Genomic DNA, 15713 nt, shown 5'->3' on the forward strand with positions numbered 1-15713 from the left:
TAAGCAAATTAATATTGACATCCTTGTCCTTAGGAAATCTTCTCCAGTCATATATCCCAATCCTGACCTTTAGTTCCCAAAAATTTAGATTACTGCTCAATTCCTACGCCCTCTGCTCCAATATTGGAGACTAACTTCCTGTCACTACATCCCACTGGAATCCTCTTCCAAACCATTTTTTTGCTATCTCTCCTATTCAAAAGCATCTTCAAAACCTTATTCGGTTGTGCTTTCAGTTCCTTCACTTCCTGTTAAGTATCCATTCACCATCAGCCCCAACCTTGTAAATCACTGATAAATTTTTCCTCTATGTTCCATTTCAACTAAATAGCTGAAACTGTCAAAGTTATAATGCCTAAATTTATTTAGGTTTTCAATGAAATCACCATCTACAAAGGGCAACTTTAAAAAACAACATTCTTCTCCCCCTACGCTCACATACAAATCAGAACATTTTTAGAGAGCAATCATGATTTGACCAAATGACAAGTATAAACAGAAAGCCTGATCAATTCTCTAGTAGTGTTGAGATCACATTTTAATTTTGTGCAATGATGCTTTGAAAAGCTTCCATCCATATTTAAAAAAATGCGTACAGTGTGCATCTATCTGCAAAACTCACCTATGTATAATACTTATTTCCGAATGAGTGTTCCCAGTTGCACCTTCAAGACAGACAGCTGAGCGCACAACAGCATCACTTGACTCAGGCATGTCAACATTGGGCCAGTGACTCAACGCATCACCTCCGCTCTCACGAAATGAGGAGTAGGCTATTTGGCCCCTTGAGCTTTTCCCACTTCTGTGTCTTGACCACAGCTGGCTGTTTCCTCCTACCAGCATAACCTAGAAACGGCCAATACCCTGCAAAAGCCATGCACTTGGCCAAAACTGTGAACTGGGTCTTACTTGGTAAGTGCAATATTCCCTAGAGGACATACCACTTTCAAGATGCCTCTACTATTCAGATTGCAATCTTCAGTATAGTATGAATACTGTTGCAGCTTTAACTAATTGAGACTTCTCCAGCAAAATCAATGGAGACCTTCTCCTTCTTATATAGCATTTCCAGTTGTGTCCTTTGCTTTGTATTTACCCCTTGCTCCTCCTTCCGGTCGTCTGTAAGTATTTCTGTGCAAAGCAAACATGGTTTTCTCCTAATAAAAAGCCAAAACACCACAGATGCTGGAAATCTGAAATAAAATCCAAAATGCTGTGCAGACTCAGCAGTTCTGGCAGCATCTGTGGAGATAGAAAAACAGTAATATTTCAGATTATGAGCTTTCATCAGAACCGGGGAAAAGTTAGAAATGTAATAGGTTTTAACTAGGAACTGATGAAATGACGTGAAATGTTAACTCGCTTTCTCTCTCCACGAATGCTGCCGGTCCTGCTGAATATTTCCAAGATTTTCCATTTTCATATTGGGTTTCTCCTTGTGCTCGCCACTCATTTATGCTACTCTCACCTCCTTTCTCAAGCCAACGTTATCATGACTCACTGGGGATAGTGCGCTGTAGTATAAAGCTCCCTCTTCCCGAGCCACGACAAATGTGAAAAGTTTGACCAAGTCAGCAGAATGCCCCAATTCTACCTAACTTTAATTTAGGTTAACAGAATACGTGCACCAGGTTTGTAAACTTAATAAGTAACCAACTCTTTACTGAACAAATTGTCTTTAACTGGTGGCAAAAGAAAGAAATATGAACTGCTAACACTATAACTTAAACTCTACCCCCTTAAATCCACACACACACACACACACCCACACCACACCCACACACACACCACACCCACACCACACCCCACACCCACACACACCCCACACCCACACACACCCCACACCCACACACACCCCACACCCACACACACCCCACACCCACACACACCCCACACCCACACACATCCCACACCCACACACACACCACACCCACACACACACCACACCCACACACACACCACACCCACACACACACCACACCCACACACACACCACACCCACACCACACCCACACATACACCACACCCACACATACACCACACACACACCACACCCACACACACACCACACCCACACCACACCCACACACACACCACACCCACCACACCCACCACACCCGGATTTTAAGGGTGGGATAAAACAGTTCAATAGCACCAATTCTGGAGTACAGGATTTGATGGGTTGATTTTGATCGACGTCTTCCAAATTCCTTTCAGTTCTTTGTTGATGACACGAGGTGGTCTTCCAGCACTTTCAGTATTTAGTTCACTGGTTGACCACTTGCTTTTCAATGTCTCTAAAGGTGATTTTCCCCTTTTTCTCTTGACAGGGGTTTTCAGAGAGATATGAGGAAAAGAGATTTAAGATGTTTTCTCTTGGCAGGCCAGGAGCTTTCTGCTAGCTATTATTGTGGAATTACTGGAATCTTCCATTATCAGGAGGAAGAGGTTTTGGGTCTTGTTCCTTTCAGGCTAGGACCTATTCTGCTGCACTCACACAAAACCTGGTCATCTGGTCGGGGTCAATTAAAATGCTGCCCTTGGTCCAGGACTCCATTCTGGCACCATCCTGTCTTTCATGGCATACGCTGTTCCAGGACTGCAACATTGTATTTATCTCTCATCCTGTTCCAGTGTACATGTCTTTCAATCTGCAGCCATTGGAATTCTAATCCACAGTCCGACAGAAGAGAAAAAAAACGTTATTTAAAACAGTCCAACAGAAATAAAAAAATAAGTTCCTTACAATGTGTTCTTCCAATCAGCTTCCAAACACTATGGCCCGAATATTCCAGAGAGTGGCAATGACCACCAAAGTGGTCAGATTGCCACTCTGCTCCTACTTTTCTGTTCAATGCCACAGCCCTACATTTCTGGCTGGGACTTCAGATCCCAGCTTCTTCAGAATTGTGGAGCAGACCTGAAGTAGAACTGTTCGTGGTGCTGGACTGCTGGGTGAAGACAAGCCACTCCCCTTTCTTACGGCACTAGCTGCTGTATTCTGGTAGGTAGAGAGTTTAAACGTACCGAAGTTTCTTTGAAAAGCTACCAAGAAAAGTCAAACGTATAAGGGGCTAGGGCGGGTAGCAAGGCAGGCAGGTGGGTGAGTGAGTAAGTGGATCGGGAAGAGAGGGGTTGTTAGGTCGGAGGCTAGTCAGGTCGGGTTGGCTGATCTTGTATCTCAACACAATTTTTCCTGCATATCCCCATATCCTTAATGCCTCCAATGGCCAAGATTTTCCACCTGTCGTGGCGGGATCCACCGCGGGAGATTCGGCGGCCCAGCCGAATTTCTGCAAGACCAGCCAATCCTGGTGATGGGCAGGGCTGGAAAATCACACCCAATATCTAGAAATCTATCAATGTCTATCTTGAACGTACTTGATGACCGGGCCTCCACAGCCATCTTAGGTAGAGAATTCTGAAGTTTCACTACCCTCCGAGTGAAGAATTTCCTCATCTTAGCCTTAAGTGGCTTACCCCTCATTCTGAGATTGCGTCCCCTGGTTCTAGACACTACCACTACCACCACCCCAACCCCCCAGCCAGGGAAAACATCCCTCCTACATCCACCCTGTCAAACCCTGTAAAAATTTTCAAGTTTCAATGAGATCACCTCTCAAACTCTATAAAATACAGGCACATTCTACTCAATCTCTCCTCATTGGACAACGCTGCCTTCCCAGGGATCAGTCTAGTGAACCTTTGTTTCACTCCATCTATGGCAAGTATATCCTTCCTTAGGGTAAGGAGACCAAAACTGTACACAATACTCAAGGTTCGGTCTCACCAAGTCTCTATACAATTCTGCAAGACATCTTTACTCCTGTACTCAAATCATCTTGCCATAAAGGCCAACATACTATTTGCCTTCCTAATTGCTTGCTGCACCTGCATGTTAGCTTTCAGTGTCTTACGAACAAGGACATCCGAATCCATTTGGACATCAACACTTCACAATCTCTAATCATTTTACAAATACTCTTAACATTTCTGTTTCTCCAACCTTCAGAATTTTTCACATTGTACTCCATCTGCCATGTTCTTGTCCATTCACTTAGCCTGTCTAAACCCCCTTGAAGCCTCTTTGCATCCTCCTCACAACTCACATTCCCACCTAGTTTTGTGTCATCAGCAAACTTGGAAATATTACATTCGGTCCACACATCCAACTCATTTGATATGGATTGTTAATAGCTGGGGCCCAAGCACTGATCCTTGCAGTACCCCACTAGTCACAGCCTGCTAAACTGAGAAAAAGCCGTTAATCCCTACTCTGTTTTCTGTCTGTTAACCAATTCTCAATCCAATATATTACCCCCAACTCCATGTGCTCTAATTTTGTTTACTAACCTCTTGTGCGGGGCCCTTTCGAAAGCCTTCTGAAAATCCAAATACACCACATCTATTGGTTCTCCCTTATATATTCTGCTTGTTAGATCTTAAAAAAACTCCAGCAAATTTGTCAAACATGATTTCCCTTTCATAAATCCCTGTTGACTCTGCCCAATCCTACCATTATTTTCTAAGTGTCCAGTTATCACATTCTTTATATAGATTCTGGTATTTTCCCTACTACTGATGTCAGGCTAACAGATCCTTAGTTCCGTGTTTTCTCTCTTGCTCCCTTCTTAAATAGTGGGATTATATCAGCTTTCTCTCAATCTGCACTCTCTCTACAGCCACGTCTTTCAACATTCTGGGATGTAGTTCATTGGGTCCAGGGGATTTATTAACTTTCAGTCCCATTAATTTCTTCAATACTACTTTTTTTACTTATACTAATTTCTTTCAGTTCCTCATTCTCACTAGTCTCTTGGTTCTCTAGTACTTCTGGGAGGTTTTTGTATCTTCCTCTGTGAAGATCTGAATTCCCTCTCAGATATCCACACCCCTGCCAAGCTAGTTTAAACTCTCCCATGCACTATCAAATCTCCCTACCAGGATATTGGTCCTGGTTCTAAAGTGTAAACTGTCTTCCTTATTCAGGTCTCACCTCCCCCTGAACTGATCCCAATGCCTCTTATTCCTGCACCGTCTCTCCAGCCACACATTCATTTGCTCTACTCTCCTATTTCTGTGCTTGCTAGCATGTAACACTGAGATTACCGTTGCACAAGTCCTATTTTTTAATCTCTAAAAGCTGCCTTCAGGACCTCATCTCTCTTTCTACCTATGTCGTTGTTACTATGTCGACCACGTCCTCTGGCTGTTCACTCTCCCCCATAAGAATGTCCTGCAGCTGCTCAATGACATGCTTGACAGGGGCACCAAGGAGGGAACATACCATCCTGGAGCTATGTCTACAGCCACAGAAATGCCTGTCTGTTCACCTAAATACTGAATCCCTATCACAATTGCTCTTCCACTCCCATTCCTCCCCTCCTATGCTACTAAGCTACATGTGGATGTCATGGACTTGGCTCTGATTGCACTGCTGTGAGGAACCATCACCCTTACGAGTATCCAAAATGAAAAACCAGTTAGTAAGTGAGAATGGACTCAGGACTCATGCAGTACCTGCCTGGTCCTCCTAGACTGTCTGGCAGTCACCCGTTCCCTCTCCATCCGCACTCCCTTAAACCGCAGCGTAACCAACTCCCTAAAGGTGCTTTCCACATAGTCCTCAGCCTCATCGATGCACCAAAAGGTGACTCTAGCCACACCATGAGATCAGAAACCTGGAGGTCGGGTTTCTGCAAGTGGTGACACTTCCTGCACACATGGTTGACTAGGCCATGGGAAGCATCCATGACTTCCCACATATCTTAGGATGCACATTCTACACAGCCAAGCTGCCCTACTATGCCTTTACTTTACCGACCATTTATTATAAACTGGAGGCTAGAAAAAGAAAAGTAGAATTACTCAGTAGCTACTCACCAATCAGCTCCTTCCCCGTACCAATGTCACTTTTTATTCCTGACGTCATGTTTCAAACTCTGCTTGTGCTCCACTTTCACCGGTTGCTTTTTATGCCCTACTCAACTCTTGCTTCTTCCTGATGCTCCAATTAGCTAACTACTTACTTACTTAATTTTTTAAATTAATGCCTCTCCTCATCACCAATTAACCTACTACTTTAAACCCTGGTAATACAATAAACCTCACCACTTTAAAATGAAATAATATAGTAGATTCACCAGCTCCTTACTTCACGTATGCATCTGCCTTTTAAACTTTACCAATATTAATAAACCTTACTGCTATTAATAAACCTTACTAATACTGATATACTCTACTAATATTTAATACACCTTATGAGTGGTAATAAACCTTAGTTTAAAATAGAAGATAAGATTCACCAATTACTCACCAGTTACTTGTTATTAATAGTTAATATTTATAACATTTGTTAAACTGCCAGTTGTTTAGATTCAGTCCTTAAACAGCAATACTCAACAGCCAATCAACTTACAGCTTTCATATGTTCACTTTTTTCCCCAAACTCAGGGTGCTCCTGGACTTCTGCCTGAAGGTTAGCGCTATCAGTCTCACTCCTTGAGCTTTATTTAACCGCTCCCCGGTCTGTGCTTCTCTCGCAGCTCCGCTCCTCTCCACCTCTCTCCCTGAAATTACGTGCTGCAGTTTCTTAATTGACAGCAGTACAGATTCAGCCAGTGTTCACTTAACAAAAATTAGGCATTATGGCCTTTAAGAGACACACACCTACACTTTAAAGAACACTGCATTGTATTTTACGTGGCATGGTGCTCCAGTCTTAAAAAAATAACACACATTCTCAAACTTACATGATAGCCCCTTGGGAGATTTACTCAAACACAACATTGTCTATCACACTTCAGGTGCCCACAGTTTTGATGGCAAATCCTGTCCAAGGCTAATTTCAGTCACACTTCAAAAAGCAAGAATAAAGAAATCAAAGAAGTAATTTTGAATCGACAAAGAGATGCTTGAGTGCAACGCTTTGCACAAATGTTTGCATTTCTTAAAAGGACAAACAAAACCTGTTTTCGGTCTCCAGCCTAAAGCAACTGAATAGCAATTAACCTTGAAATGAATTAAGCTAGTATTTACCTAACAATTTGATTCTGTACTGTTACAGGGACAAACATCTACAGTTTAGCATAAGAATGATATGTTTGTCATAAAACTAATACTTTGATTTAGCAAAATTATCACTACAGAGGTTTTGCTAAAAGGTATTGCGTGCATGTATTTCCCGTCAGTCACGTCTCAAATATAGGCAAATTTTAAGCGTTGGAGCTGGAATGCTTTCCTGGCGAACATGCTTAGAATAGGACAGAAATTTTATCTTGGGTTCTGAGCTACATTCTGAAAAAGGAATGAACGCTTGATTGACTCCATCCTTATAAGTTCCTGCAAACAATTAAACTCTGATTCACCCGATGCTCTGTTTACCTATTAACAATTAGGGCAGACAGTAAACATATAGACACACACTGTTTTCATTTTCTAAAATGCAAACATTACATTACATATTCTTATGTAAAAGTGTGGGTGTCACTTTAAGGCCAAGAAGATCAATTGAGAGGTAGACCCTGAAAACAAATTCTAATCATGAAACCAATCATTTTAAGCTGTCGATCAAAACCTTTTTTGCAATTTTAAAGGGAAATTGTGGATTACGTATTATGAACTGTTATCCTTATATCGGAGTACTCCACTTAAAAAAAAATCATCCATGACACGAGCCTCTTTGGCAAGGCCAGGATTTATTGTCTATCCCTATTTTGTCCCAAGCAGATGGTGGTGAGCCACCTCCTCGAATTGCTGCAGTTCATGTGCTGTGAAGTAGGGAGTTCTTGGGTTTTTTGACCCAGTGATGATGAAGGAATGGGCGATATATTTCCAAGTCAGTCATCTGTGACTTGCAGGTAGTGTGGTGTTCCCATGTGCAATAGCATGTGGGCTGAAAATTTTCAATAAGTATATAAATATCTTGACTATTTCTTACTCCTCCCTCACTAAATTGCATCCTTTCTCTGTTTCTTGGCTTCCTCCACCAGCTTCTTGGTTAATTAGAGTAATGGAATTTATTTTAGATTATAAACAAAACAAAGTAGAATTATGATCATGGGTTTTGGAAAAAAACTCTCTGTATATTCATATCACAATATTACCTCAGCCCTTAAACAAAATCTGATAATTGGACATATTACAAATTTTAATTGTCTCCAGCAGCAGTGGCCCTAACCAGACAGGGCAGCATCAGCCAAGAGATTCCTATGGTGTGCACTCTGAGTCCATGGCATTGGTTCTGCTGCTGACCAATTAGGCTACCTTACCCCATATATATTAATATCCCATGCAAACTGAACGAAAATCTAGCTGTCCGCAATCTATTTCAAAACACTTATCAAGAACATCAAGGAGCGGTTACATTTTTACTGGCATCGCTACTCTGCGGCTTGTAGAAGATACAGATCCTTATGAAAAATTGTACAAGATTCAAAGCATTACAGAAGAGAAATGAATGGATAGAACATTGGATTAGTTAGATCTAAATATGTTACTCATTAAAGTATATGATAGTTCATTTTATTCTGATTAACGGAAGCTTTTACTAATACCCATTGAACAACTGCGTCATCAGATACTTAATTTCAGAAACTGTGTGTCCCTAACCACCATGAATAGTCCTGAGTCAGCAAGTGTGCAACCCTTCTTTGTACTTTACTACAAAGAGCTTATCATTACCTGCTGTACCATCTTAAAACAATGATCAAATATCCATCAATTGCGAACTTATCCTCAGCATTCAAAAATTTACCATGCCCTAACAATCTTCTTACCCTGAATATTCAAATAAAGAAACATGTTCTCGATGTGCGTTATCAAAAGTACATAATTCTGAACCAATTACACTGTATGCAACATCACCACAATCTTTATATATGTATCAATATGCATCACAATCATACTTGCTGTTCTTCCTTTAGCCTCTAAGGATCTACAATTATGCTTCATCAATGACCTTACCTCCATCATAAGGTCAGAAGTGGGGATGTTCATTGTTGTTTGCACACAACATTTTTTTAATATATTCTTTTATGGATGTGGGCATCACTGTCTGGGCCAGCATTTATTGCCTATCCCTAATTGTCCTTGAGAAGGTAGTAGTGAGCTACCTTCTTGAACCGCTGCAGTCCATTTGGTGTAGGTACACCCACAGTGCTGTTAGGGAAGGAATTCCAGGATTTTGACCCAGCGACAGTGAAGGAACGGCAATATGTTTCCAAATTAGGTTGGTGAGTGGCTTGTAGGGGAACTTCCAGGTGGTGGTGTTCCCATGTGTCTGCTGCCCTTGTCCTTCTAGATGGTAGCTGTACTGGGTTTGGAAGGTGCTATTCAGTACCATTTGCAACTTGTCAAGATACGCAAGGTCCTTGCCCGTATGCAACAAGACCTGGATAACATTCAGGGCGAGAGAGAATCTTACCATCTCGCCATTATTTGCAACAGAATTACTGTAGATCACAGCATATCAGTCAACCCACTGTATACGACGATCCTATTTATTAGGCCCCAAAAATAATGTTTCTGCATATACTCGGCATATAAGTGAATCCCCCTTTTCAGCCATGATGTGCTATGCTCTGATTAGCAGTCAGCCTCAATTTTTCACCCCACAAAGAGATGTTTTACTTATCGGTATCTTGTAACTGGTTGCCTGGGATCAAGCAGGCAATGATGCACAGGGATTTAAGACGCACCCACACAGAACAGACCCTACGTGGCGAATGACAAAGATGGCGACCACCCACACCAGTGGTTCACTTTTATACTCGGCATATAAGTTGACTCCCATTTTTTGAGAGATTTTCTGAGGTTCAAAGGTCAATTTATACACTGACATCCATGGTACTATTGCTGAATTCCCCCCCAAAACAACCAGAAACTTAAATGGACCAGCTATATAAATAGAGTGACTACAAGAATAGGTCAGGAGCTGGGAATTTTGTGGTGAGCAGCTCACTCCTGACTCCCCAAAGCCTCTCCACTATTACAACGGCGCAAGTCAGGAGTGTGATGGGATACTCACTACTTACCTGGATGAGTGCAGCGCCAACAACATTTAAAAAGGTTGACACCATCCTGGATAAAGCTGCCGCATGATTGGCACCCCATCCACCACCATAAACATTCAATCCCTCCATCATCAATGCACAGCGGCAGCAGTGCACGATCTACAAGGTACACTGCAACAACTCATTAAGCCCTCTTCAACAGCACCTTCCAAACCCATGGTCTCTACCAGCTAGAAAGACAAGGACAACAGTCACATGAGAACACAACGCGAGTTCCCCTCCAAGTCATACACCATCCTGACTGGGAACTATATTGTCTTTCCTTCTTTGTCATTGGGTCAAAATACTGGAATTCCCTTCCTGACAGCACTGTGAGTGAACCAACACCACACGGGCTGCAGTGGTTCAAGGTGGCATCATCTTGAGGGCAATAAAGGCTGGCATAGATAGTGATACCCACATCTCACAAATGAATAAAGGGAACTATAATGCAGCAACAGAGTCTATAATGTTAGTAATTTACAAGTTGCTTTCTTTCGTATTATTCATAGCACGTTGTACATGTTCGAGCATTACATTAAAGCTATACGTTTCTCTACCCACTGAATAAACCCATAACTTAACATGTTAGCATCCTGAATAAGCTTACCACTTCAGTGACGGGATGAGGGAAGAGAAAATCTAACCATCATTGAGTAATATTCAACAAAACCATGTGAGACAAAACACAACTAAAATTACTAATCCTCTTGCATTGCTAAATGTAGACGGTGCGTTTCGCTTTTGTCCTGAACTCCACCCCATTGAAATCTTTGTTTTTCACACTATTGCAGCCTGTGAAAAGCCTAAGCTGCTAATTAACCTGCTTTCAGCTTCATCCTTTTAAGACTTCATCAGCTGGCAAACAGACATCAGAACACACATATCCATCAACTAAAATTGTCTTTGGAAATTGGGATTGCTCCAAAACAGGAAACCAATGATACCAAGGAAAACTTACAGCATCTGGATTATATCCTTGGATCTCAGCAGAAGCAGGGCAGTTGAGTTTGCAATTACTGGACCAGTGGTAGACAACAAGTATTAACTACATCCAGTTACAAAGAAGTTTCCTTTGCTGGGCTCAGTGAGGCTGCAGCACTGAAAACCACACATCAGAATATCAAATATAAAGGAAAGGTAAAAATGGTCATGCTTAACAAACTTCTAATGGCAGGCAGTGGTTGGGGGGGTGCTGGGGGAATCAGCTTCCATAAAAACAAAAATGTTTAAACATTTGATGCTGAAAGGTATGGGGAAAACTCAAAGAAGGGAAAAAACAGGCAAGTTGGGGGAAGATGGTGGAGAAATTGAAATAAGGCGAAAGAGGCCTTTCCTGTTAAGAGCATTCCTGACAATGTTTCATGTTAGGAAAGCAATAATTTACCTTCATTCCTAAGTTTTGCGTTTTAAATTTTTAAAAAAAAATTGAATGAAAAAACACTTCTGTGCAATGACTGTATGAATAATGAAATGGTGATGATTACTTGAAAATCGCAGCCACTGAAATTCTACCACCCGACACTTGAAAACAGGGTATCCGTACCAGATGCTCCAGTACTGTATTCAGGTTAGATGCTCAATATAGAACTCTCCAGCGAAATGATTACTTGAACCAAACTGTCAAATGTCAAAAACATTTGGTTCAATTCCTGAAAAAAAGCTATTATGTTCCTTCAGGTTATTTATGCGGATTTGACAAGTGATGGATGTGGAGGTTACAAAAGCCAGACAAATGGGGGACACCAGCGCAAATGATTTTGAAAGTACCACAGACAGAAAACATTTCTTCCAGCATTTGCAGTATTAAAAAAAAAATCATTCTTCAGGATGTGGGCATTGTTGGCAAGGCCAACAATTATTTTCCATCCTTAGTTGAACTTGAGAAGGTGGTGGTAAGGTGTTTGCTTGAACCAATGATGATGGTATTCTCACAATACAATTGGGAACTCCAGGGGCAGAATTTCCCCCCCCACTGGGGTGGGGGGGGGAAGAGGAGATGTTCAGGAGCAGTCCCCCGATTGGGGGAGCACCGCCATTTTACGTGGGTGGGCCAATTAAGGCCTGCTCAGCGTAATGTCTGCAAGGGAGTGGTATGCGCTCCCAGTGCAGTGGGGGGGCGGGGGGGAGGATTCCCTGAGCCGAGAGTGTGCTCTTTCGTGCATGCAAGCGAAACAGCACACTCATCTCCCTGAGGCTAAGTGCTGCCTCAGGGAGATCGGCACCAAATTCAAAATAAAAACAGAAAAAAACATTTCCCTGACAGGTCCCTTCATGTGACACTGTCACATGAATTGGGACACGTCCATCACTTTTAGTTACACTTTTATTAAATTTTTAAAAACCTACATGAATCCTCATCCCACCCACGGTTGAGGTTTCATGCTTTTTCCAATGCCTGCCAGGATTCCTGGCCTGCCCGCCAACCGTAAGGTTGGATGGGCAGGTCCACTAATTACATTAATTACTTTGTCAATGGCCTCAATAGACCATTGACAGGTTGGCGGGCACACAGCTGATTCAGCTGAGCCCCCACTAACCTGAAAATTGAAATGAGGTGGGGTGACTTCGGGAGTTCTGCCTGACGCCATCCCACATCATTTTACGCGTCGGCAAGTGGGCCCCATTCCCCACCTGGGAAATTCTGGCCCAGGACTTGATCCAGCAATAACACAGGAACAGCAATGCATGACCAAGTCAGAATGGTATGTGACTCGGAGGTGATGGCGTTCCTAGGCACCTGCTGCCCTTTGTCCTTCTAGGTGATAGTAGACATGGATTCAGAAGGTGCTGTTGAACAGGCTTTAGTAACTTGCTGATGTACATCCAGTAGATAGTACACACTGCAACCACAGTACATCAGGGTTGAAAAGAGTTGATGTTTAAGCTAGTGGATGAGGTGGTAGCTTTTGTGAAGCATGAGCACATGGAACTCACCCATGTTGAAACCATATTTGCTGTATAAAATATTTTCATTTGCCTTGTTAAAAATCAGAATGCACAATTTAGATGCAAAAAGGCTTCATCTTATTCATTGCCAGAGCTAGACGGCTTCAGAAAACCTTAGACCTCTGTCATTAGTTAGGTTACTGGGATATGATGTTTCTGAAGGTAACTATGACACATTTGCATTTTGCATTTACAACAGAAGGCAGAAAACTTTTGAATAAAATCAAAAGTGCTGCTTAAGTAAAACTGGGTCAGTGTTATCTGTAGAGACAGTTGAATAAAGAAAATAATTTTGACTATATATCTTTATCAGCAGGAAACAACTATACTGCACACCTCCTTTCTTCTTGTTGGGGATTTATTTATACATGGCTATTTAGCCTTCACAAAAACAGAATTACCTGGAAAAACTCAGCAGGTCTGGCAGCATCGGCGGAGAAGAAAAGAGTGGACGTTTTGAGTCCTCATGACCCTTCAACAGAACTGAGTGAATCTTAGGAAAGGGGTGAAATATAAGCTGCTTTAAGATGGCGGGGGGGGGGGGAGGCGGTGGGGCACGAGCTGCAGTCATCCAGGCAAGTTGTGGGTATTCCATCACACTTGTGACTTGTAGATGGTGGACAGGCTTTGGGGAGCCAAGAGGTGAGTTAGTCATCACAGGATTCCTAGCCTCTGACCTGCTCTTGTAGCCACAGTATTTATATGGCTAGTCCAGTTCAGTATCTGATCAGTAGTAATCCCCAGGATGTTGACAGTGGGGGATTCAGTGATGCCAATGCCATTGAACACCAAGAAGTGATGGTTAGATTCCCTCTTGTTGGAGATGGTCATTGCCTCGCACTTGTGTGGTGTCAATATTACTTGGCAATTGTCAGTGCAAGCCTGGATTTTGTCCAGGTCTTGCTGCATTTGGACATGGACTGCTTCAGTATCTGAGGAGTCGCAAACGGTGCAGAACATTGTAAAATCATCAGTAAACATCCCCACTTCTGACCTTATGATGGAAGGAAGGTCATTGATGAAGCAGCTGAAGATGGTTGGGTCGAGGACACTACCCTGAGGAACTCCTGCCGTGATGTCCTGGAGCTGAGATGGCTGACCTCCAACAACCACAACCATCTTCCTCTGCGCTCAGTATGATTCCGACCAGTGGAGAGTTTTTCCCGATTCCCATTGACTCCAATTTTGCTAGGACTCCTTGATGCCACACTTGGTCAAATGTGATTTGATGCCAAGGACAGTCACTCTCACCTTACCTTGGGAGTTCAGCTCTTTTGTCCACGTTTGAACCAAGGCTGTAATGAGGTCAGGAGTTGAGTGGTCCTGACGGAACCCAAACTGGGCATCAGTAAGCAGGTTATTGCTAAGCACGTGCTGCTTGATAGCACTGTTGATGACCCCATCCATTACTTTACTGATGATGGAGAGTAGGCTGATAGGGCGGTAATTAGCTGGGTTGGATTTGTCCTGATTTTTGTGTACAGGACATGCCTGGGCAATTTCCCACATAGCTGGGTAGATGCCTGTGTTGTAGCTGTACAGGAACAGCTTGATAGGAGCTCGGCAAATTCTGGAGCACAAGTCTTCAGTAGTATTGCCGGAAAGCCCAAAACCTTTGCACTATTCAGTGCCTTCAGCCGTTTCTTGATATCACGTGGAGTGAATTAAATTGGCTGAAGACTGGCATCAGTGTTGCTTGGGACCTCCGAAGGAGACCGAGGTGGATTACCCACACGGTACTTCTGACTGAAGATGCCTTATCTTTTGCATTGATGAGCTGGGCTCTCCCATCATTGAGGATGGGGGTATTTGTGGAGCCTCCTCCTCCAGTTAGTTGTTTAATTGTCCACCACCATTCACGACTGGATGTGGCAGGACTGCAGAGCTTAGATCTGATCTGCCGGTTGTGGGATCGCTTAGCTCTGTATACCACTTGCTGCTTATGCTGTTTGGCAGGCAAGTAACCCTGTACTACACAGCTTCATCAGGCTGACACCTCATTTTTAGGTGTGCCTGGTGTTGCTCCTAGCATACCCTCCTGCACTCTATTGAACCAGGGTTCATCCCCTAGCTTGTTGATAATGGTAGAGTAGGGGATATGCCAACCTACAAGGTTACAGATTGTGTTTTGAGTACAATTCTGCTGCTGCTGATGGCCCACAGTGCCTCATGGATGCCCAGTCTTGAGTTGCCAAATCTGTTCGAAATCTATCCCATTTACCATGGTGGTGCCACACAACACGATGGAGGGTGTTCTCAATGTGAAGGCGGGACTTCGTCTCGACAACAACTGTGCGGCGGTCACTCCTGCTGATACTATCATGGACAGATGTATCTGCGGCAAGCAGGCTGGTGAGGATGAGGTCAAGCATATTTAGTCAAGTCTAGCAGCTATGTCCTTTAGGACTCAGGCCACCTCGGTCAGTAGTGGTGCTACTGATCCACTCTTGGTGATGGACAAAGAAATCCCCCCACCCAGTATGTTCTGTGCCGTTGCCACCCTCCGTGCTTCCTCCAAATGATGGAATCTGCCATTCAACATGGATGAGCACTGATTCATCAGCAGGAGGTTTCCTTGTCCATGTTTGACCTGATGCCATGAGACTTCATGTGGTCCAGAGTTGAGGTTGAGGATTCCCAGGGCAACTCCTTGCCACATTGGGTGCCACTGTGTCGCCACCTCTGCCAGTGGGACAGGATATACCCAGGGAT

General features: G+C 43.1%; 1 protein-coding gene across 3 annotated transcripts in view; it reads right to left on the reverse strand.

Moving 5' to 3' along the window:
* Window positions 1-15713, reverse strand: part of ankmy2a (ankyrin repeat and MYND domain containing 2a) — a 66264-nt gene that overhangs the window by 24721 nt on the left and 25830 nt on the right. The window lies entirely within an intron of this gene.

The sequence above is a fragment of the Carcharodon carcharias genome, chromosome 3 (assembly GCF_017639515.1).
Source record: "Carcharodon carcharias isolate sCarCar2 chromosome 3, sCarCar2.pri, whole genome shotgun sequence".
NCBI lineage: Eukaryota > Metazoa > Chordata > Chondrichthyes > Lamniformes > Lamnidae > Carcharodon > Carcharodon carcharias.